Source organism: Lissotriton helveticus, chromosome 5_1, assembly GCF_964261635.1.
Source record: "Lissotriton helveticus chromosome 5_1, aLisHel1.1, whole genome shotgun sequence".
NCBI lineage: Eukaryota > Metazoa > Chordata > Amphibia > Caudata > Salamandridae > Lissotriton > Lissotriton helveticus.
Window position 1 is genome coordinate 1,264,834,407 of NC_136065.1, and position 25,873 is coordinate 1,264,860,279.

Here is a 25,873-nt window from a genome sequence, read left to right on the forward strand (position 1 = left end):
GGACCGCATAACTAAAGTCCTTGGATTAGCCTGGCTAAGAGATCTGAATATGACCTGGTTTCTTTCGTTCAGACCCATATGGCAGAATTGTGTCTTACCTGTATTAAGATGCAGGTTATGCGGCGAAGAATGCGTGTTGGACACCTGTCTTACACTACAATCAGATGTACCATTGGATGCAGATACTTTGTTGGGTCCAGTAAAGGCTCATGCATTGTGCTGTCCCCAGCGGCTACCTATCCTGATGACGGCATTCGTGGAGACTTCACCACTACGATTGAAGGGTAGTGAAGTACAGGATGAGAACAGCATCAACCAGGTACGACCTTCTGTAAGCAGTACTGGTCTAAACATCGCTGAAAGCGAACATGCGCAGGACTGCATGGTAGCGACATTTTCCAACTTGGTCGAACTTTCACCAGAAGCGGTAGACTGTTTTTTCGAGAGTCTGTCTGAAATGATGTTTTCACCAGAACAGAGAGAATGATTTTAAACAATGTTGCACACAGCGTTCCCTGAACTCTGAATTTTGCCTTCAGTTTTTGAAAACAAAGTGACTGTGAACTATTGTTTCTCTTCTCCCCTGAAAAGCGAAAAGTTTTTTCCAGATCCAAAATATTTACCTTTTTGGCACTTATCTTCTGCTTTAAGTAAAACTATTCTTAGAGAACAGAGCTTCTATTCTTAGGAACTGTAGAGACAATACATTACCTCAACCGCTAGCTTATATGCAAGTAATTGTATTTATATGTGATGAGATGGTCTCGCAATTTTTCTTCTGTATTAAGAGCCATTTCATGTGTAATTTCACAAATCATTCGTGCTGATATAAAATGTGCATCTCCTTTTTGAATGATTATACTGCTTGAATGCATACAGTACCTATATTAATTTCGTGTATTTCTCATACACCATTTTTCAAATGCAAAAAATGTATTTTGGGGTGGTTCGGTATACACATGCATTTTTAGTTATGTTTACTATTGCTTAGGTTAGTAAATATGTACATAAAATCGTGGAGTGGGTGTAGTGTGTTTATCTAGGTACCTATATTGATACTCCTATTTCTGACCCTTGTCCGGTTATTAATTCACTAGTGTCCATACAGCGGCACAGAAACCCGTTTTCAGATTAGGTCATAGTGCATGCTGTCACATTAAGCAAGCACTATTCCTCCAGCCCCCTAGAACGCACACCGAGTTCTCAAAACAAACCAACCCATCAGCAGACCTGGGAAATCCCCCGCAGCTATTGTTTTGATTTCGCTCGAGAACTCCTAAAAGGAATGTAAGAACGACCAGTCCTTATGACATTCTTACTGACGTCTTATGTCCATCCTTACGTCAAACTCGGCACCTTTCAGGTATAAATATACCAACGCTGCCCTAAGCAACGACACGGTGGTGATGAGCTTGGAGCAGCGCTACTTGCCGGAGAGCCCAGCTGATGCAGGAAGCCCACGGACGCTGCCCCTCCCTTTTGACGCGCTGAGAGAGACGCTGCCTTTTCTCCTGCCGAGAAATCCAACCTCCGGCGTTTCCGGCTTACCTTCGCGGGTAACTGGGATATCGAGTCCTGAGAGAGAGATACCAGCCCTCCTGCCTTCTAAATCCCAAGTACTGAACTGACTAACCCCTTACAGAGAATTCTTGAGTCAGATTCTTGGCAAAACAAACTTAACTTAAACTGCTACTTACTTACTCCCTCCCACGTATTAGGCTTAGGTCAGGTACACCGGGGTAGGCGTAGTTAGAAGCACCAGTTGAATACGATTAGTCAATGTATATATGTATGTATATCTTTTATCCATTTTAAGTATCATATGGCTAAGAAACCATATCAATGCTTTTACAGTATTATTTTATAATCCTGCTTTTACTGTATGCACTCTACTTAACCTTAAGTATTGCAACTGCAGCGATTCATTTCTCTTGTATGAGAAAAAGAGACTGATCAATAAATAACATCTTTTATTGAACACGCCCATCTCTTCTTTCTCTACAAACTGGTGGAACTAAGTATGCACGTACTGACTGAGTAAAATAGCTGTCTTTTGTTTTCACACGACTCTGGAGATATACTCTTGATTAGGGAGAGCAAAGTTGTCATGTTCTATGGTTGTCAGAAACTAAATCCCTTCTTGTCTATCCAGGGAGGTTAAACTCCTCCTCGCCTATTCGAGAAAGTTTCTAGTGAACTCTGAGCTAGCTGGCACACAAAACTTTAAGTCTAATATCGTCAGTAGAAGACCTAGTTAACCTCTGTCCTACGTCTATACTATTGAAGATATTATTCCAATGCGCAGAGCCTATTGGGAATATAGGAACTGCACTACAAGGTGTAATGTGGCCATGCCCCTTTTTACATATCTCTGCAACGCAGCCCCCTGGCGCATACTGGAGGTTCCTGGTGGGCTTGTTGGCCCCCACGGACCCCCAGTGTGCAAGGGGAATTAGTTTCCCCTCTGGAAACGCGCCAGGGGGCGCTTTTGCAGAGAGGTGCAGGGTGGGGTTGTGGCCTCCTCCCGATCCCATTTTTTTAAATTTGCTTTTAAGAAGGGGGGCTGTGTAGCCCCCCTTCTTTATCTTTTTTTTGGCCCTGGGGATCCCATCCCCCAGGGCCTGCCCCAATTTTTATTTTTAGAAAAAGGAAAATCGGGAAGGGGTCTGCGTGGCCCCCCTCCCAAAGCCATCCCTCGGGGCATGGGCATTTTAAAAAATATTTTTAATTAGGAGGGAGGCTGCTTTGCCCCCCTCCTATGGCCACTTTTGGCCCCGGGGACACCATCCTCCAGGGCCGGCCATTTTTAAAATGTATTTATTGTTTTTTATGGGAGGGGCCCCGTGGCCCCCCTCCTGGGCCACTTCTGGCCCCGGGGACCAGATCCCCCAGGGCCTGGCCCTCCTCGTTGTAGGCCGTGGGGGGGTCCCCAAGCCCCCCATGGTCCCTGCCGGCTCCACGCATCCTGCGGGAGCCGGCATTGCTTTTCTGCATGGGGAGCAGCTAACAAGCTGCTCCCCTTGCAGAAAAGCAATCAGCTTTGATTTTTGAAAGAGAGAGCTCCTCTTTCAAAAATCAAAGCAGTTTGCTTGGGTAGGGTGGGAGTCTCGAGGCTCCCGCCCTACCATAGCAAACAGCAGTGTCCCGGGGGTATCCACACGTATCCCGTGATTTATCCCATAAAGGGTGATTTGCCACCTAATCCCCTAGTAACGTTCCAAAAGGCTAGGTCACTAAAGGACCAATTGGTCCACAGTTACCATGACACCGAACCAGCAAGGAATCCTTTCAAAACACTAAATGGATTTTATCCATGCGGTAAATGTAAAGCTTGTAAGAAAAGTAAATGTGTTCTGTCCTATAATGTCCCTAACCTCAGTATACCCAAAAAAATCAACAAGTTTCTCACTTGCACCACATCGTATTGCATTTATTGTTTGGTATGCCCATGTGGACTCCGTTATATTGGGAGTACTATTCATCCAGTTAAGATACGTATTGTGGCACCAGTAGGTAGTTATAGTTAGGACCTATTATCCATAGGAAATCCTCAACATTGGTCAAGTGGGGGGAAAAAAAAAGGGGGGTCCCAAAACGTGTTTTCCCCATGCAATTTCCCATAGGACTTTTAGCCACAGCTACAGCTCGAACGGCTGGACAGAATTACGCCAAATTTGGCAAAGAGGTAGTCCTCAGTTCCGAATTGTACCTTTTGCTTATATGGTGTCAATCTGTTCAGTAGTTCCTGAGAAAATTACAGTTAGTCATTTATATATCTATGTGCGCGATGGATCCGCATAGTGTGCAGGGATTGTCATCGTACCATAAGCACACCGTCCCGACGACGCGCTGAATGCTGATTGGTTGTCAAGTGGTTGTAAACATTCGAAACCAGGAACTGTTGGCAACCATTTTGTGCCGATTTAGAAGCGAGGCTGAGGAAGTCAGCGAAATATGTGTGCAAAACGGTCAGGGTAGAAATAATTTTACCCTCTAGACCTGCTTAGGGGGTCCCAGAAGGACCCCCAGGGCCCACATTTTTTTTTTAAAACCCGGCAGGACTGTGGAGTAAAATAAATAAAATAAAACAGAGGGTTTTTCTAATAATTAGTCCCCGGGGGTTAAATATCGGGGGCACAATTATTAAATTTTATGTGGGGCCCAGAGAGCCCCCAGCCTTGGGGATCATCACCCCCTGGGGCTAAAAAGAAAAATATGGTGGGGGGAGGGTTCAAAAGTCCTCAAAGCCGCAGGGACCACCACCCCCCAGGGCTTTATGTATTGTGGGATGGGTACTGCGTGGCCCCCCTCTTGGAGCACTTGAGGGCCCCCTTACCTCCTGGGGCTTAAAAAAATGGTTGGGGGGCTGTAAGGTCTCCAAAGCCCCGGGGACCACCACTCCCCTGGGCTTTTTGTATTGTGTGAGGGCCGGTTCCTGCAGTGTCTGGGGGTGTCTATCCTGCCCTCCCATAGCAAGGAAATCTGTTCTCTCTTTTCAAAATCTAAATGAGATTGCTTTTCCGCATGGAGAGCTGCATGTTAGTAGCTCGCCATGTGGAAAAGTAATGTTGGCTCCCAAACGTGTAGAAGTTGTGCAGCAAAGGCACAGGAGTCGTGCACCCTACAGATTATGAGTCGTGCATCCAGCGCATGCACACCAGGGGGCCGCACTGAGCGCTGCGCTGGGTGCGCGACTTTTATTTTTCCATAAAAATGGCCTTATCAGTAATTTCTAATATTCTCGGGGACCATATCCCCGTGTCTTATAAAAAATGTTGGGGATGGTCGGGGGAGCCATTATGTCTCCACGGTCTCACCGGCTTCCGCATTATTTTTAAGATGGGAAAAGTGAAGCGAAAGTGGTGCAAGGGTGTTGTAAATCTGGTTTGGATTTTGAAAGAGAGAGCAGGGTGCATCTGTAGGGTAAGTGCAGGTTAGTGTAGGGGTAGCAATTACTATTCTAAGTCCAGGGGGGTGCATCTGTAGGGTAAGTGCATGTTAGGGTAGGAGTAACAATTGCCTCTCACTGCGTGTACTTGGAAGGTCATCTGATTTGCTCGTATTTTAAAAACAGAAACTTTCTACACCTCTTTTTCATTGGTTGTGAAGAAGACATATTACCGACCAATCCGTTTCCTTGCGCAGATTTTGAAAAACATTTGATTTGCTGTTCTGTGGTGAACTCTACCTCCCTGATCTTAATGCTGATTGGCTTGTTTTTTTCTATGTGACGTTATGATACCCTCACCATGTATGTAGCCCATTTTATGATGCACTTTATTTTACAATGCGTTTCAAACCCTCCTTGATATTATGCCCCAGTTCTGGTAGGGTGTTTTTAATTTAAACTGTCTACTGTGCTTATGAGTTTGTTGACTGTGAAGGTATTTAAAAATATTATTCTATTTTCTATTCATAATTGTGCTGACTTTTCTCCTTTAGCATGGAGTACTTTGTCCTTTCATTAAATGCATAATTCTTCAAACCATCCTTGAAAGAAAAATGCACAAGTTTTCAAAATATTTTTATTGACTCTTTTATATTCATCACATGGGTGAAATGCAAAATCTTTTTTTCAATTATTGGTATCACGTGTTGGATCACATTTATTTTATTTTATCATAAGCACTCATTTCTTATGTTTACATTATATAATTGTTGCCCCATCATTTTTATTTAAATGTTTGGGCTTTTTTTACTTTCAGATAAAGTAGAAGAGAAGTGCTATGACACACACTCCCTCACTACTTCATCTTTCTGTTTTTTATTTACATTTCATTTCAATATTACATTTAACAATCATTTTTTAAAATGTGAAGAATTATTAACATTTGAAGCCACAATTATATTATTTTTTTCAAAAAAAAGTGCGTGCGACGATAATCATCCTGTTCTACACGAGGAAAAATAGGACAAAGCACTACTCAATAAAAATACTTTTAGCCCATTTTCACTCTAGAAGATAAAGAGTATTCTCTTGTATTCCAAAGTATTTCATTTTTTCGTCGATACTTAATTCATACTACATTTTTTAATCATTAAGAAATACTTGCTTACTAAAAAAAATATTATTTATTATGTTTTGAAATCCTCTGTTGAAAGTCATTCAACTCCAGTTGAAGGATCATAAAGTTATATATAAATTAAAATATACATTTACAATATGATCCCTCTGTGGAAATGAAAGATAAATTCAAGATGATGGTTTCGCTCCAAGTTATTACTTTGCACGTAGTAATTCGTTAATTAACTTATATTTCTTGTAATGGTTGCTTCGTCAACTTGTTATTATATTACATTTAAACGTAATCATTCCACGTTCCATAATCATTTACATTTTTTTTGCTTTCTTTTTAAAAAATATCAAACATATACCCATTCAGATAATTTACCTCTCTTCGATATTCTTTCCTTCCTCCATCGAAATTCATCCAACTCCTCTGGAGGGGACATCATTTTTATGTATTTTTAAATATACATAAACAATATGCTCCCTATGAGGAAATGAAAGATATTCTCAAGATGCTTCCGCAGCCCCGACTCATTACCTTGCTCATAGTTTCTTCGCCCTTATTAATTCTCTAAAACGAAACAAATTTTCCTACAGGTGTGGTTTATATACTTTTTGGTTACTTAAAACTCTATGGGATCAATTTATTGCTCCTCCCACGTTTAAGGCACGTTTTTCAGTTGACAGGTGTTCTCATTTCCTCTGTTTTAGTGGGTCACGTGTTTTTGTAAATGTGCCTCATTCCATACTTTTTAACTTTTGTAAAATTTCTAAAATGCTTTATTTAAATTTGTTTTTCTTATTAAAGCATTTCTATGAGTTACTTTTTTTAATACGAGTATTAAAATTCATTCCCCTTTTTTCGAATTATCATTGTAGTAACTTCCCTTTTTTTGTAAAACTTTTTTTATTATTCTTCATTACCCTAAACCTCTATTTTCCTTGTATCCTGTGCCAGAGATACTCTTGATTAAACTTTGAGTATTCTAATTTATATCCGACTATTAATTTATTTCATTCCATTACTGCGAGTTTTAATACATTTGTTTATCTAATATTTGTAATCTTTTTTTATACAGTGCAATGGTTACTGTTATTTGTCTAGAATCACACTATGAATCAGAGTCCATTTGGCAAAATTTAGAGAGAATGATTTGGTTTGTTGATGTGTTTGCAGTTACATAAGTACGTTCACTCTTGCAGTAAGCCAGGCTTTAGGGTATGCACTGCTTAAACTACTATGCATTATGCATGTAGTGGTGTAACCAGCTTCACACTTGTGCTTTAGGCCTACAATTTCCCAGTCACTATCTATGTACTCCAGCAAACACAGTGTGACTGCTGTTGTAATTTCAAAATTAGTTTTTCAGTACCATGTAGTAATTCACTCACTAAAGTAAAAATCAACCAACTAAGAATTCACCCAGTGTCTTTACTTACATTAATGTAATCATTCAGTCAGTAAGCATGTACTCATGCAGTGAGCCAGGATTTAGGGAATGGAGTGATTCGAAGTGCTATTTATTATGCATGTAGTTGTGTAATAACCTTCACATTTGTGCTTCAGGACTACAATTTCCCCCTCTCTATACATACCAGGGGTCTCCAACTAGTAGCCCTGGAGCTACTGGTAACTCACCAGCACTCTGAAAGCAGCTCTCAGAGGTGGAGCCAAACCAAGCCAATCTCAGAGATTCTGTGTATATTAAAGAAGGTCGTACTGCTCATTTCTCTACCCTTAAGAGTTACAGACAGCCAAACGACTGGCAGGGCCTGTTGATAACACTCAAACACACACTGTGGTGGCATATCAATTAATCAATTAGATATGTATAGAACGTAGTACTCACATGTGAGGGGTTACAGGCACTGGGGGAGTATTTGAAGGGGATTTGTGCAGCTTTGGTGATTTGAAAAGCCAGGTCTTATGGGTCTTCCTGAATGCTTTCAGTGTGGGGGTTCATCTGATGCTGAGGGGGAGTTCATTCCAGGTCTTGGCCATGATGTTGGAGAAGGGTGTGCCTCCTGTCTGGTTCTGTGGATACCGAGAATTTTGGCCAAGGCCTGGTCAGTGGAGTGGAGGTTTCCTTTGGGGGTGTAGAAGGAGATCGAGGTATTGGAGTCCGGTGTTGTGGAGGGCTTTATAGGTGTGTGTGAGCAGCTTGAAGGTCACTCATTTTTCGACGGGGAGCAAGTAGAGTGCTCTTTTATGCTGGGTAATGTGGTCTTGTTGTGGGATGCTGAGGATGAGTCTGGCTGCGGTGTTCTGGACGCTCTGAAGTTTATGGAGTAGAAATGTGTTTATTCCGGTAGCGAGGGCATTCCCATAGTCCAGCCTGCTGGTGATGAGTGCTAGGGTGATGGTCTTCCTTGATTAGGGGGGTGGGTCTATTTGAAGGTCTTGCTGAGTATGTTGAGGGTGTTGAAGCATGTGGAAGCTGCAGCGTTGGCCTATGGGTCTGTCCCATGAAACATGTTTTTCCACTTTAAATGTAAGTTGGGGAGACATACTGTTGTGGTAATATCATTTGTGGGACACTGCATGTAATGATTTGAAATGTACTTAATTAGAAGCATTTAATATTGATAAACGTTTTCCTATCATTCTGCTGATAACTTCACCTGGAATTATTTGGTGGTTAGTAGTGATAATTGTGCTTTGGGTGGTCATAGTGTAATGTTAATACATACCCCCAGCACAACCCCTACATTTCACAAACACAACTACACTACCCTAAACCTTAAAACACTTCTCCCAGCATGAACTTCTATAGTACATAAACACCACTGCACTTCTTTAATCCCCAAAACACTATCCCCTACAGTAGACGAACACCACTCCACTATTCTAAACCTTAAAACACTACCCTCAACACAACCCCCTACACTACACAAACACCAGTGTACTACCCTAAACACTAAATCTACCACCAACACGACCCCCCTACTCTACACAAAGACCAATGCACTACCTTAAACACAAAATCTATCCCCAGCACAACCCATTCAATACACAAACACCACTACACTACCCTAAACCTTAAAACACTACCCCTAACACTTATACAAACAGCACTTAGATAGTAACTCATATTTAGTGTTATAACATCACTATTACAAGTATACAGTTATCCATACAGTTACTGATGCAATCACTTATTTATATGTATACTTTGTATACAACAAATGTCACATACAATGGCTTTTATTTTTCTACTTTATTGTACATGTAGCATTGAGAGATATATTTGTTCATTACCACACCCATAAAGATGTTAACTTACCCAAACAATTGGTATAACATGTAGTCTTAACGTCATAAACCTACTGAATCAACTATTCACACATCTTTGGGCAGTCAGACACCCCCAGCGACCCACTCACACATTCACTCTTCCATACAAATACTCAGTTAACTAATCTGTAAGTAATATAGATTTTCGAAGGTAGTAACCAACTGGTGCAGCAGTTTACAGAACAATTGACAAAGTAATCCAGATATTCACTATCCAATATATTTAATGAGACACTATACATTATTCAAGTAAATAATCAATCCCACTGCTACTAAATCCTTTATCCAGATTTTTTGTATATCAAGTCATTCTTCAATGCAGATTGCTATATATATAATATATATTTAAATAAAAAACAAACCACATCCACTGGATGCTGTCATCAGTGATGTCATAAGTGATGTCATATGACATGTCATCAGTGATGTTATCAGTGATGTCACTAACCATGTCATAAATGATGTAATATACATAAGTAAAGAGTTGTGTATGAAGGAGCCGTTTTCAGAAGGAAAGGAAACGTTATGCAGGGTAACTTTTTGTCTCCTTGTAAATATGGAGGAGCCACCTGCGCGACCAGTACGTCACAAAAAGTGGCATACTGGTGGCGCACAGAGCTTGTAAATCGGCCGTACAATTGTTTTCATTTCTCGTCATTGTTTTCTTACAATATACGCTACAATGCACAGCATACATTGTAGGAGAAAAATGTCTTCACTGATTTTTTTTGTGCAGGAAGGTGTCTTACTGCACAAAAGCAAACTCCACACGACACAGATATTGTTGCACTATGGTGTAAGGGTGCGTGTATCAACACATGCCTGCAGTTTAAACAGCAGTGCAGAGGGAAGGACAGACTTCCAACATATTTATGTACATATGTAGCATCTCTGTCCTTCAGAAGTAGCTCAGCATGCTGTAGCTAAAGAGCTTACAGTGTCATGCTACAGCACTTCCTTATAGTTCTGCGGTTATACATTCACCATATATGACAAATGTATTCTTTACTGAATTATGCAGTATACATACATTTATGTAAACTTTCACACACTAGCATACACATTTAGCTCTTTCTTTAACCAGAGTAGTTAGTTCTGAAAATAACTTTTTTTTTGTTTTTTGTACTTTTATATTTTTTTTATTTTTAGAACTATTTTTTGTTTTTTTTGTTTTTTTTTAGAAAGAAAAAAAGTCAACTGGACGAACAAAACCAAGAACTTTGAGGGAATAAAAAAAAACTAGCATTGATGGTTATCAATTGCTCCGCAAACTAGGTCTACTGATTGCTCCCCATAACAAATTAAATGATTGCAGTTCACACAGTTCATTCTAACTTTCACGAATTGGGGACGTATGGCTGGTCGTGATGTTGAAGGTAATGCTGCAGAGGTACTTGGTATTGCCGGTTGTGGAGGTATATTTTGGCGCAGTCTTCTACATTCTTCGTGAGCATAGTTCACAGGATGCATGGATTGGAGGTGCTTGCGCATACTAGCAGAGCCACAGGAGTATTTCTTGTTTGGATCTCCTCTGGACAGTACTGCCTGGCAAATCTTGCATGTTACTTTGGTGGCATTACATTTCTTTTGTCCATCTGGAAAACAAAACATTTTCCATACAATGGATGTGTATCTTTTGGGAGGGTGAGGTTCTGGTAGAAATTGTTCAGTAACAAAATCATCAGAATCAGATGATTCTTGCAGTGGTGTAGCCATTTTTTAATCCAAAAAAGAAGTTCAGGTTTTCAATGAACAAAAAATGACGTTCTTTTCAGGATAGGTCTTCTTTTAAGGAAGGTCTAAGAAGAGTAATTGAAATGGGTGGGGTTCTTCAATAAATAGAACATTAAGTATTATAAACCAATGAAATCTCTTTTTTTTGGTCACATGTTATGTTATGTTATGTTATTATGTGACTTTTATAGCGCGCGGCTAATCAAAAGAGTGTCCCGGCGCTTTATTGACATCCTAAAGAACAAAACACAACACAGTGAAAAAGAAGCAGGGTACGGGGAGCATAAAATCTAAGAGACAAAGAGCCAAGTTTTCAGGCCCTTCCTAAAAGACAGCAAGTTTGAGTTGCTGCGTAAAGTGGGGGGCAAAGAATTCCAAAGCTGAGGGGCCCGAAGCATAAAAGAGCGACCTCCCATGCGGGCCCTCCTCACACGAGGGACAATGGCCAGAAACTTCGCCTCTGATCTCAGAGATCGAGAGGGACGGTAAGGCATAAGCCTCTTCTGCAGATATTTGGCCCATGTGGAATAAAAGGCCTTATGCGCAAGGGTCAAAGCTTTGAAAACTATTCGCTGCCGGAGAGGCAGCCAATGAAGCGACTGCAACAGGCCGGAGACATTGGCTCGCCTGTGCAGACCAAAGATGGCGCGTGCCGCCGCATTCTGGACAACCTGCATCCGTTGCAGGAGATATTCGGGCAGGCCAAGATATAAGATGTTAGAATAGTCCAGTCTTGAACCGATCAAGGCCTGTACCGTAATTCTCCTGTGATCATCGGAAAGCAAAGGAAAAAACTTCCGAAGCATACGGAGAAGACCGAAGCAGGTGCCAGTGAGGGCAAGGATCTGAGACCTTAAAGTCAGACCATTGTCAATTTTCACCCCCAAGTTCTTAGCTACCTGAGACGATTGCCTCGGAGGACACATATCCGCAGGCCACCACACCTGCCAGTCCGGATCGGATTGACAACCGAAGAAGAGTACCTCCGACTTGTCTGAGTTGCACTTGAGGCTGTTCAGTTGGAACCATGTAAAAACAGCCCCAAGGCACTCGCGGATACTCTCTCCGTCAAAGTCCTCACCTTTCCGGCAGGTGAAGAGCAACTGGGTGTCATCCGCATAGGATACGATCTGGGCCCCGAACGACTCAGCCAGAGCTGCCAGAGGGGTCATAAAGATGTTAAAAAGAGTCGGGCTCAGTACCGAGCCCTGCGGGACTCCGACTCCCAATGGCGGCATCTCAGCAGAAGCCGAGGAGGCCCAGACCGTCTGACGGCGACCAGCTAAGGAAGATGTAAATGGGACATGGGATCCGCGTTGGGTGCGTACACGCAGCACGCATCTAGCGCAACTACTCCAAATTGCATTTAAAAGTAATAAAAGTTTATTAAAACTAAAAGAATAATATTTTTTCCCCTTAATATTTATATTAAACACATATATGGATATATGTGTTATATCGAAAAATGTTGCAGAAGTCGCTCGCTCACCGTGTTGAACATGTACATGACATCATGCGGAAATGCGAACGAGCTGTGTGGCGTGATACGTATATGTTGCGTATACGCTTCAAGTCACGTACAGGTAGCATAGCAATCACGCATAAAAATATGTACCCATCGCACACCCTACGCGCATCCTACAGAACAATTGTAAAATGGCGGCTTCGTTCTGCGCAGCAATCGAAAGAGGTGTGCTTTGGGTGCGGGACTGATCAAAAAATTGTTAAAAAAAAGAAAACAGAAAATATTTTAAAAAAATTAAAATATAAAAAATGTATATATATATTACATTTTTTTAACAATATATTAAAAATATGTAATGTAATCTTAAAAATAAGATATCTAAAAATGAATATATTTAATAAATTTGCAAAATTAGGCAGGTTGTACTTTGGAATTATCATTAATAAAACCTTTGACATTCACTGAAAAAACCATAGCTTTCAAGCAGGTTATAGTTAGGAATTAACATCTAAAAAACCATTGAAATTCACTAAAAAAAACATAGGTTTCAAGCAGGTTATAGTCAGGAATTATCATTTAAAAAACTTAAAAATTCACTGAAAAAAACATAGGTTTTAGGGGTGTTATAGTTAGCTGGACATTTCACTCATACAAAACCATTGAAATTCCTCGGTTATAGTTAGTTGTACTAACTGTAACTCTCGCGCCCACAATCCACTGGTGATGATGTCACATATTACATCATTCATTGCATAGTCAGTGACATCACTGATGACATCTCAAATGACATCACTGATGACATCAAAGAGTACCAGCAGAGCATCACGGAATATCATTCCTTAATATTGATATGGCACAATAAAGGATTGCTATTTTTGAGACGATTTAACCTGATTATCCCCACCTTCTACCACCTGCCAAAGGTGCATAAAAACAAGGAGGCTCCGCCACCTATTGTGGCATCGCAGGGGAGCCTGACAGAGCATTTATCTATCTATGTCAATTTCTTCCTTTTACCTCATGTAAAGGCCTTAGAATCGTACATTAGAGACACAACAGACTTGCTTGGGAAATGATCCTCCTTGAGATGGGTAGAAGGATACACTATGTTGGTTCATGATATCACCAGTCTGTACATTTCGATAAAGCATGAAGATGGCCTGGTAGCCATGAAGTACTTTTTGGACAAACGTCCTATGAAGTTTACAGAGCACAGTGTCATGGTTCTGGAGTTGGCGACATTTTGTTTGTCTCACAACATTTTTCTTTTTCAGACTCAGCTGTAAAGACAGATGTCTGGTACGGCCATGGGCACCTGCTTCGCCCCCAGCTATGTGAACTTGTTTGTGGGCTGGTGGGAGGAGCAGGTGGCCTGGGGCATGGCAAACAATGAACAGACCAAGAGAGTCGACAGATGGTACCGTTTCAAAGATGACTTATTCATCGTGTGGACCGGCCCACCCGAGACTGCTAGGGATTATATCAGGGTCCTCAATATGAATGAGGTCAATCTAGAATTTTCAAGCGATGTCAGCACGACATCTGTCAATTACCTAGATGTGAACATCTACGTGGAGAAAAGCCAGCTTACGACTGAACTGTACCGTAAGGTTACAGCAGGGAATTCTGTTATTCAAGGCACCAGTAGCCATCTCACGTACCTGGTGAGAAGAATCCCCTATGGGGAACTCCTCAGGATTAAAATCAATTGCTCAGATGATAGCGAGTTCCAGATTGCCGCCAGAGATAGCATGCAAGGCTTTAAGACACGCGGCTACAGCCAGCAAATCCTGAATGAAGCATACAGGAGAGCAAATGTTCTCAAAAGAGAGAATTTATTGAAGAATAAGGACATACATCACAGTGACCTGAGTATCAGTGAGGGCAAGTTTTGCCTCATTACCACATTTTCTAGGAGTGCACCTAATTTAAAAAGGATTATGAAATAACGCTGCCACATATTACAGATGGATGAGGTTTTAGGAGAAGATCTTCCTCCCAATCCCCTTATCACCTTTAGAAAGGCAAGGTCATTAAAAAATTACCTGGTACATAGCTATCTAACCAATGTGCCCAAGTCTGCATTTTGCCCTCTGCAGGGGTTCTTCCCGTGCGGGAAGAATAAGGCCTGCAAGATAGGCAAGAGAATCTTAACCTATAAAATTCCAACTGTAGGTATACGCAGGAACATCAGGAAGTTTCTAACTTGCACTACTCCCTAAATGGTGTATTGTCTCACATGTCCGTGCGGCCTACGTGATGTGGGAAGCACTATCCACCCCACTAAAATGAGGAGGCTTGAACACATGCGCGCTATAGTAAAGGGAGATGAAGCTTACCCTGTTGCGCAACACTTTGATAAAAAACATCAGCGCAACAGGGATTTGCTCAGTTACTTCAGCCTGGATCATGTACCCAGCAACCCGAGGGGTGGTGATAGGTTTCTAAGGCTTAGAAGGTTGGAGTCACGGTATATTATCGATCTCCATACCAAGACTCCATTGGGCTCAATAGCAGTGAGGAACTAGCCATACATCTGGGGCAATGATGCCCTAGCAATGCTTACCTACACCTAGCTGTATCAGGTACACAGTACACTTACATTGGTCTGGGAGATAACATTGTATATAATCTGACAATCTCCATCCTTTGTATTGTTCTTCTCGTTCTCCTTTTCCTCATGGAATTCCTCTCCAATTCCTTAAATTTATATATATATATATATATATATTACCGACTGGCGGTCGCCAGTAGGTATATATAGTTAGGATTTTTTCTCTATGGGATTTTTGAAAATTCTATGTCTAATAACTTTGGCGTTTGTGGACGGAATTGGCTGAAATTTTCAGGAAAATGGCACATTTTGTTTCTGAGCAGCCCCTGAAAATTTTGGGGGGGGTTCGTCAAGGGGGGGCCGAGAAAAAAGGGGGGTCCCAAAACGCGTTTTTCCCATGTTAATTTCCATAGGGCGGTTGGCCTCACTTTTAGCCCGAACGGCTGAATGGATTTGCACGAAACTTGGCAAAATTGTAGGGACTGGTAGCCCGATGTGCCTTTTGTAGGTCTCAATATATGTGCTCCAGTGGATTTTGAGAAATTAACGTTTAAAAAAAGATATATATCTGTAACAGCGGACCGGGCAGCGTCCTAGGACGCGTACTTTTCGCGCAACGGAGCTTTGTGAAGCGAAGCTGATTGGTTCTCCGGCGTCTGTCAACATTCCAAACAGTCCGTAGCGGCCGCCATCTTGTCTCTCGGTAGGATCGAGAGACAAGAGGAGGCCAAAGCGAAGGGGCAAATGACCATAAGGGGGAATAGTAGATCCTCGCTGACCCCCTAGGTTTGATGTGGAGGTTTTAAAAGGGCCCCGCGGGGCAAAAAAAAATAAAATAATAATAATCGAACGGCTGAATGGATTTGCACGAAACTTGGCAAAATTGTAGGGACTGGTAGCCCGATGTGCCTTTGCTAGGTCTCAATATATGTGCTCCAGTGGATTTTGGGAAATTAACGTTCAAAAAAAGATATATATCTGTAACAGCGCTCCGCTTCGCGTACTTTTCGCGTTACGGAGGTTTGCGAAGCTGATTGGTTTTTCGGCGTCTGTAAACATTCTAAACAGTCCGTAGCGGCCGCCATCTTGTCTCTCGGTAGGATCGAGAGACAAGAGGAGGCCAAAGCGAAGGGGCAAATGACCATAAGGGGGCATAGTAGATCGTCCCTGACCCCCTAGGTTTGATGTGGAGGCTTTGAAGGGGTCTCGCAGGGCAAAAAAAAATATACCGTTTTTTTTGTTTTTTTGCGTGGAGTGCGCCCGGTTCGCGAACCGGGAAGCGTTCTGGGGAGCGTACTTTCTTGAAAATTAGTGTAAAAAGTTAGAGTAAAATAATAATTGTGAGTGATCAGATGTAGGGTAGCTCTGAGAAGAGCTTTTGGGTTTATGGTACATTTAGGTACTTATAAGTAGGTACCAATGCACATTCTTAAATTCAGAGTGAAAACTCTGTTGCCCTCATCTGAGAAGTGAACTCCATCTCCTCTGTAGATATCTTGCATGTAGTAACGCAAGTTATTGTTGTACAGGGAGCCCATTCCATGGTCTCTCATGTAAGCTGAAACAGATTTGTTTACATGCTTCCTCGACTTCTCAATTTGTGGACAAAATTGGTTCGACCACCTCCATTTCTGTCTTTGGCATATATTTGAATATACCAAGGCAGTCTGAGGAAAAAGTGCCATCAATTGCTCAAAGGTGTCCTTTAAAAGCATTTCCAGACCTACCCCAGTCAAAGTGCCCAAATCATTACCTCCACAGTGCACAATTAACAGGTCAGGTTTTGGCAAATGCATAAAGGTTTTCACCAATGGTATCAATTGGTGACATTTTAATCCTCTGTGGCCAAACCACTTAATTTCCACATCTTGTAAATTGAGGTTAGGTAAATTCCTGTTTTCAGCGTACCTTTGAGCCCAATATATGTAACTATGTCCAACAATCCAGACAGAAAACATGGTGAGAGAAGGTTCTGCTGCAGTCAGATGAAGTGTGGCAATGAAATGGCAGTTGAAAAAATGAGAGTGTAAAATGAAAAAAACTGAGGAGTTTCTGTGTTAATGAAGCAGTAAGAGTGATTGGTGGATTTTGATTGCTGAAAACAGAAAGTTAGTGTGCATGGATGAGTTCGTTGAAAGATGTATTTTGAGTGGCGAAGAAAAAATCATTAAATGAAAGAATGCTCTGGATATGCAGGTGCACTGAGAGTTCAGAGTTCAATTGCAACATTGTTGTGTGAGAGGTCTTGCAAGAGGTGGTTGCTATGCAGAAAAAGCAGAGAGGGGGCAGAGGGGGGAAGGGTTTTGCTTTGAAAAAAAGTGAGGGAAGGGTTTTGATTGGGTGACATGAGAGATATGTGTGAGGAATTACAGCATTTCTGTGCTTTTGATAGCTGCAGACTCTGGAGTGCATACCTTTTGCTCTGCTGAAGACAAATTGGTGTGTTTCTGAGACTGTTTTGAAACTCAAAGTATTTGCTAAGGTGAGAAAAGATTTCTTTAATTTAGATAGAAAATAGTGTGCTTTAAGGAGAAAATTATGAAGAAAGTTGTGTTTTTCAAATGTTGCTTTGTCTCAAGTGTTTCACAAATAGATTTTGTTTCTTTGAGAAATTGTAATTGGAGAAAATGTGAAGTATTAGTACTGACAGGGCTTTTATGTGCATAGGAGCTGTGGAGTGTTTTCAAATTATGACTTGTAAATCGTTTTTGAGAAAAAGCAATGGTTTTAATATTGATGAGAAGGACATAATGGTGTCTGCTTCTTTATAAGGTAATTGAGAGTCTCTGATGTTATTTTTCCCATTTCAATGTAAGAAGTTTGTCTGTGGAGCAAATTGCTTGTAAATATGCTCCCACCTGTGCATGGCAAATTTAGATTTTGAATGTTTCCGTTACATAGGCATGTTAAAGGTGACTGAAACATGCTGCAAAGGCAATCAAAAAATGCTTTTATGTGTCTTAAGGACATTTTAAGTCATTTCCCCATGTGCAGTGTTTTCAAATTATGAGTTGAAAATCGTTTTTGAGGTAAAGGAATGTTTTCAAAATTTATGTGCGCCATATGACCCCAAATTTCTTTTTCAGGGGTGCAGCAGGGTGTTCTTGAGACACCCCTGCACCGTCGGAAAAATTCGTAATTTGCGATGAGGTAATTGCTAATCGCAAATTGCACCTTCATTCCTATGGGCCTCCTGCTGCATGGAAATGAATGGGTAATTTGTAATTAGCAAATAGGTCATCGCAAACTAGGAATGGTAAAGAATCGCTATTTATTCCTTAAAGTTCGCTATTTAGGAAATGCAAAAAACTTTGATGATACATATGGCGGTTTATCTCTAACAAGATAAGAAGCATAGGGATAGAGTTATGATGACTGGCGCATCACCAGGGATGTGTTAGTCATTCTGTGCCGCTGTTCCGTCACCTATGGTGTGCTGCATTTACAATGCGGCGCATCATGGGGCAAAAACAGCACAGATGCGTGACGTATTTGTGCCGTAAAGTTGGCGCATTGCTGGAGTTGTATCGCAAGTGTGATAAAGCTCCAGTAAGGTTGAGGGGTGCCCCTGTCGCAGGGTTTCTGTTCTGACACAGAACTGTGGACAGAGGATTGGAACCTCGGCGAATTAGGGTGTCCCAAAACTCACCTTAGTAATCAAAACCCCTTAGCAAGATAGGTACAGTGTCACATTGGATATAACAAACTCTCAATGTTTAGACAATCCAGAATATGAACTTATAGTACCTCAGGATACGTGGAACTCATGAACAGTCGGTCGTTATATATTTCTTAGAAACGAGAACATGGAGTTAAGAAGAACACATGTGTATTTGAAATGTTTATTTACTAATGCCGTCTTCTCAGGCGTAGTATCTTAGATTATACAAGTACACATATTATCAGTAGCAAAATTACCAGCATAGTCAATAGTACATAAAAAGCGAATGGTGACAGTATGTTAACATGCTGTAAATGAATAAGAGTTAGCAACACTTATAAGCAGCCGCGGGCCGTGGAGGGAGTTACGGTGGGCAGGGAGGCGGGGAGGGGGAGGGGCAGGGGGGAGAGGGCTCCACCCTGCCCCTCCCCCTCCCCGCATCCCTGCCCCACCGTAACTCCCTCCACGGCCCACGGCTGCTTATATCTCACCCTCCCTAATACACATAATATATTATTTGCTAAGAAGGTCTCTTTGTGTTGGTTTAGGGCGTGCCGATACTTTAGTGTCTTAGATTTGAAGGAATCACATCAGCATAGAAAAGATAATCCATATGCCGTGCTTAATATCGCCAACGGCATTGTGCCATAATATTCTAGCATGCGATTGCGGAACAGTGTCAGCAGCTGCAGGGCGGGAGCTTGCACAGGAGGGACATCCATATTTAAAAATGTAAAAAAGCACAAGAGCGTCCGCTGGTAATGGAAGTAAAAATGGGAATACACGAAGCAGAGTGGAAAAAATAGAATGTAAGAAAGCAGGGATGACTCCAAAGATTTTCTCAAATGAAGTCACGAGACCACTGGTAACAATTTTTAAAAAGTGCGCCAGGCCCTTTGTGGAGGACGCGTTAGAGATAGTCCGAACCATCTTGCTGAAATGGAAAGGCGAATCTGTATTTAAAAGGGTCTGCACCTCTGTACGGGTGTTCGCTGTGTGAAGCACGAAAGTTTCACGGGCCGAACTCAAGGCCACCTCTCTCTGAGACAAAATAGCTCTTATTCTTGCCATGCCGTTGAAATGTGCTGCCAAGGTTGGTATTTGTGGCCAGATTGAAAACTCCCTATGTTCATGTGTGGGAGGAAATAGAACATTTCTGCAGCAAATAACCCGTTCATTTACTGTTACGATAAAATGAATACTTTTAATTAACCCAGAACAATCTTCATTATTGAGCATCAAATAACTACCATTTTCCAAGAACTTGAACGTGGGGATGATAGCAGGAACTGGTGTGCCTTGCAACACGCAAGCCATATTTGGTCGGTGTTTGTTGCATGAACCGTGTAACTGTATGTGCCTACACATTAGTGAATGATCTGGCTTCTCAGTGCATTCCTCTCCATTCAGATAAAGTTCTTGATCATCTTTGAAAATCTGTATGTGTATGGAAGCGACCAGACTTCCTGAAGAAAACCACTACCTAAAGGTTCATAACGACCTATTGGTATATATTTCATACAATTTGAAAACTTATATAAAGCAAAAGGCAGCGTTATTAAACCGTGGATAAGGCACGTTGCCAAAGCAGTCAACCTTTTGGATTTATACTGGAAATGTTAAAGGAAGAATTACGGAGTAGGGCCTGTAAATCTTTAATAGACAACGAGTAAAATGACTCCAACCATCATATTCCTCTAACTCCGGGATAGTAGGGGTGTTTAATTTTTTAGAAGTAGCCAATCCAAAGCATTTGGTCTGGGAAATTGTTTCATTCACAAACCACATATGTTTTGGGATGAGACATGCACGGTGGAAAGCCTCAGTGCCTTGTACCTGCCAGGTTCGTGAACCCCAAACTGATGTAGATCCTGGATATTTTTACTCTGTATTACGTTAGCATGGTCTCATTACTGGTTTAAACGCCATTTTTCCTTTTTTGTAACTTCTGCACACGACACTTAGTTGTTGCTTTAGCTTTCAGCCTACCTGCGTCAAGATCTATGCCTGCTTCAAGCAGGCGCAGGGTTTTGATGTAGCTTTGTCCTATCTGATTGTAAATGCGGCACACCGTGGGTGGCAGAGCAGCGGTGCACGTTAACTGGTGCATCCCTGGGGATGTGCTAGTTAATATAAATCTGCCCCTTTACATTTAATTATGTGCAGGGTACACAGAGTAGGTGAGGTTTATCCAAGGTTAAGAAGAGATGAGTCCTGTTCAGTGAAAAATTGGAGATAGGCTTCAGTATATTATATACTTAAGTAGTGTGTTAAGTTTTTGATGAATGTTATTAATTTACTGTTGGGTAATAGTGGTTAATAACATTTTTTATTATATTTTACCACAGATTCAACTGCAGATTATTTCAAGATTTTAGGATTCCTAGCAAAGAAAGAGTAAGAAAGGCTGCAAAACGTCAAAGACAGCAGGACCATGGAATAATGCAGCAGTCCTCTAACAAAAAGATTTGTCAAGTCACCAAGAAAGCACCGGGTAAGAGTCGAAAAACAGTCATAAGAAATATGTGTAGTAAAAAAAATATTACTACAGAAAATGTTTCAGTCCAGAAAAGGAGAAAGAATTCAAATGGTAAGGAAAGGCCAATGAGAAATGTTACTGCTAGAGTAAGAGATAACTCTATGCATGAAAGTAGAAGGAAACAACAGTTTAGGGATATTCGTAAACGAATGTTCCGCAACAGGATAATTGGGAATTTGTTAAAAAATATTAAGAAAGGTCAGCAGAAAGTGGTTTTTTATAAGAGAAAAAAAATAGTTGAGAAAGTTATTGATCAGGCATTTGAAATTAAACGTAAGTTATTTATTTTGACAATCAATAGAATTAGGAAGCTAAACAAGGTAATTTATGATTTCAAAAGAAATAGTAGATGGAAGAGAATAGTTAATCGTAGTAATTTTTGTGAAGTTTTTTCTGGAGAATGGATGCATAGTTCAAGCTCTGAGGCATTTTTTAATGAGGAGAGTTATTTCCAGGATAATGATTTGGTGCATGCAGTTGACACCAGTGGTCGAGCTTATGAAGTGAAAGATGGTTGTCCAGTTGAAAAAGAAAAACTTGTGAGAACAGAGATAGAAGAGGTGTTAGGTAATGAGGTTTTAGGGAGACGTCCTAAGGGTCCTGTGTACACCTAGAAGTGTAGTAGTATTTGCAGTGTACGACAGGATTCCATCAATTTGCTTTGTGATTTTATACGGTCATTTAGTAAGAAAGTTTTAAGCAGAAAATGAAGTTGTTGCAAGAATTAGATCCTTGCAGAGTGAGAGAAGTGATAGGTTTGCATGGTCATTCACTGGCTTGTCTTTCCAGGAGAGAATGCCAGAGTGTTTTCATCATTTCAGGATGCTAGCAGTGCATCATAATAAAGTGAGGAAATTAGTTAGAATGTTGTATTATGCTAAGAGTCCAGCAATTATGCTTAAACAATTATGCGCTGCTCTTTTGCATGGTTCTGAAATAGATGTGAAGAATATATGTGAAGAAATTGAGTTTTGTTACTTTGGAAGTAAAGAGGAGAATGTTGAAATTGACCAAGAAGAAGAGAGTAATGTGGAAGATAGTGTACAGGTTTCCAGTACAGATAATTTCAAGAGGGAAATTGCGACGTTTGAGGTGAAATCAAGTGAGAGGCCAAATTTCACTTGTGTGTGTTGTCGACGCACTTATTATAAGAATCAGACTAAGTTAGTGGATTTATATGGAAAAAGTGAAAGGGAAAATAATAGTGAATGGAAGGATTTTACAACATACTTGATGGTAGAAAATTGTTTTGATTTGGGATTGGATCAACGTGTGTGTACTTATTGTTGTAACAAATTAAATCAAAACCAGATGCCTGCTAGAGCAGTTCATAATAATCTGGAATTGGTTGAGATTCCTTCTGAATTGAAGGATTTAAATACTTATGAATCTATTTTGATTCAAAGTATCCATCCCTTTCAGGCTATTGTAAGAATGGAGCCAAAGACAGGGAAATTGCCTCCATCAGATTTACAGAGAGGATTAAAGGGAAGAGTTGTTTATTTGCCTCTAGATTTGAAGAAAAACATTAACACAATTGGAGTAGAAAAAGTGGAAGAGGAACCTCTTGTTATCTTAGTTAATGGGGTTCCGACAAAGAATAAGAAAATATGGCAAGATTTAGTAGATGTTAGGAAAGTCAAAAGGGCAACATTGTATTTGAAAAAATATAATAAATACTATAAAAATTTATATGTTGCAGAAGAGGAAGTAAGTGAGGAAGAGGATAGCGATTTGTGTGCTGGTCAAATTGAGAAAGTAGAACCCTGTACTAGTGAAGAAATATATGAACATTATAGTGTTCATCCTTTGCATTCCAAGGAAGTCATGGGGAATGCTATTGAGTTGTTTCAAATGAAACAAGCGAAAGGGAGTCCCATTAGTGTTTGGGAGGAAAGTTTGGAAGCTCGGTGTTTCCCACAGCTTTTTCCAACAGGTCAGGGAGGAAGATATGATGAGCGACCTCATCAAATTCCTGCTTCTGAATACCGGACTTTGCGATTGTATGCAGGAGATCCTAGGTTTCGACAATGCATTCCTTATTTGTTTCATCTCCTGTTTGAAAGCGATCTGTCTGGACTGTCATATGCAGTGAACCACATCTTGAAAAGTGGTATACACATGCAAAACATCTCGGCAAGTGACTTTATGGATAAAGTCAATGTCCAAGACAGTATTTTGGATTCTCACCTGATTAATCTCATGGCGTGTCAGCGTGGTACTAATGAGTACTGGTACCGTCGTCATGGTGATTTAAAATGTATGCTGAGGAACTTAGGAACTCCCACATGGTTCCTCACTTTGAGCTGTGCTGAGTATGGCTGGGAAGACTTACTTGAATTTCTACGAGAGGCAAATGCTAACGTAGAAAACATCGAATTCAAGACACCCGGAGAACTGTGCTCTTTGGATCCAGTCAATGTATGTAGGTACTTCAATCATAGATTTGAAGGTATGATGTCTTTCATCATGAATAAGAAGAATCCACCTCTTGGAGAGGTGTTGGATTTCTTCTGGAGGAAGGAGTACCAAGCAAGAGGTGCTCCTCATATACATATGTTGCTGTGGATCAAGGATGCACCTAAATTTGGAACGGATGCAGACGACTCAGTGATGAGTTTCATAGAACAGTATTCTACGTGTGCTGTTCCAAACGCAAAGGAGAAAAAAAGCCAAGAGAAAAAGTTCTACGTTTCCAAAGCCATCGATGTGGAAAGTACTGTCGTCGTAAATTCCGGAACAAAGACAAGTTCTACACCAAATGTCGTTTCGGCTTTCCACGATCGGTGATTTCTAAAGGAAGAGTGAACAGTTTGATGTCTGCGACATAATGTGATGAAGAAATCACCTAAAAACACATACAATTTGAAGAGGAACGAAGAGTCTAAGTACATCAACGACTACAACCCGGTGATTTTGTCCATGTGGAATGCTAACATGGATATACAGTTTGTGGCTGATAACTGTATGGCTGTGGCTCGGTATGTGACATCTTACATCACCAAAAAAGAGAAGACAGAATTGAAGGATATGTGGGAGGACAAGAAGTTGTACAGTTTCAGTCTGAAGATGTTGTCGCATCGAGAAATCGGAGCTTACGAATGTTCTGACCGGTTGTCTTCAGCAAGTCTCTATGCCAAGTCCAGGAGTATCGTTTGGGCGAGTGTTGGTCTTGCTGCAACGCGTAATCGAGTTCTGAAACCTGTGCGGGAAATTGAGTATTTGGCGGAAAAGGAGCCAAACAGTACCGACATTTTGAAGAGCAACATGTTGGATACATATTATCCAAATCGAAGCAGTCACCTCGAGAATGTTTGTCTGTATGAGGTTCTGCAAAATTACATATTCAAGAGGAACATCAAAGAAGATACTGAGAAAGAAGTGTATGCTGTAATAGGAAGTGAGGGATGTCTGGTCAAGCAAAGAAAATGCCACTTGATAAACCATCGAAAATTGAGTGGCGAATCTCCTGAAAAAAAGGAGTTTTTCTATTTAGCACTTTTGCAACTTTTTAAGCCTTGGCGTGCAGAAGAGGAACTGCTTGGAGATTTCCTTTGTTACGAAGACTCATTCAATGCTGCCAAGGAGACCATAGAATGTCCTGCTTTTCCCAAATATGTAGAAATGTTGAATGTGGAAATTGAGCAGGAAGCAACGATTGCAGCCGAGATTGCCAGAGACAGTTCTCAGGACAGTCAGAGTTCTGCTTCATTGAGTCAGGATCCACTAGGAGGACCTCTTATCGAAAATGAAGCTGCCACTGCTATGAATGAAGTGGAAAGAGCCATGGCACATGCTCAGGAGGATGTGGTTAACTTAGAAGAGTTGGAAAGACAACTCAACGTTGAGCAGAGGAAAATATATGACGAACTTACCATGCAAATTGATCATGGATTAAGTCATGACAAGAAAGAGTGCTCATGTACGTCGTTGAAGCCTGTCCGACTGTACGTGAGTGGAGAAGCGGGAACTGGAAAAAGTTTCCTTATTAAAGCAATTTCATGTTATTTGCAGGAAAGGACAGAGTCATCGCTGTCTTGTGTTGTCACCGCTCCAACTGGACTGGCAGCACATAACATTAAAGGGATTACTTTACATCGTTTACTGATGCTGCCAGTGGAGCATGACAACAAATTAGAATATCACAAGCTATCTGGAGATGCTTGTTTTGAAGTTTCAAGAGTCTTGAGGAAAATGAAACTTCTTATCATTGACGAAGTAAGCATGGTTTCCAATGTCATGCTTGCCTTTGTGCATTTGAGAATGCAAGAAGTTCTCAAAACAGAGTATGATGTGTTATTTGGTGGCAAACACATCATTGTTTTCGGAGATCTTCTGCAGCTGACACCAGTGAAAGGGCAACCTGTTTTCAAAATGCTCACGCATGAAGATACCAGGAAGTGCTTAGGGAGTATTGGCAACGTCAATATATGGTTAAACTTCAATTATGCTGAACTGCATGAAAATATGCGTCAGGCAAAGGATGAAGTTTACAAGACTATTCTACAAGATGTTAGAATTGGAAAAGTGACCGAGCATGGGAAAGAAGCTTTACATGCACGATTACTGACAAATTTATATCCAGACGAAGATGTTGTGCCTGAGAATATTTTTC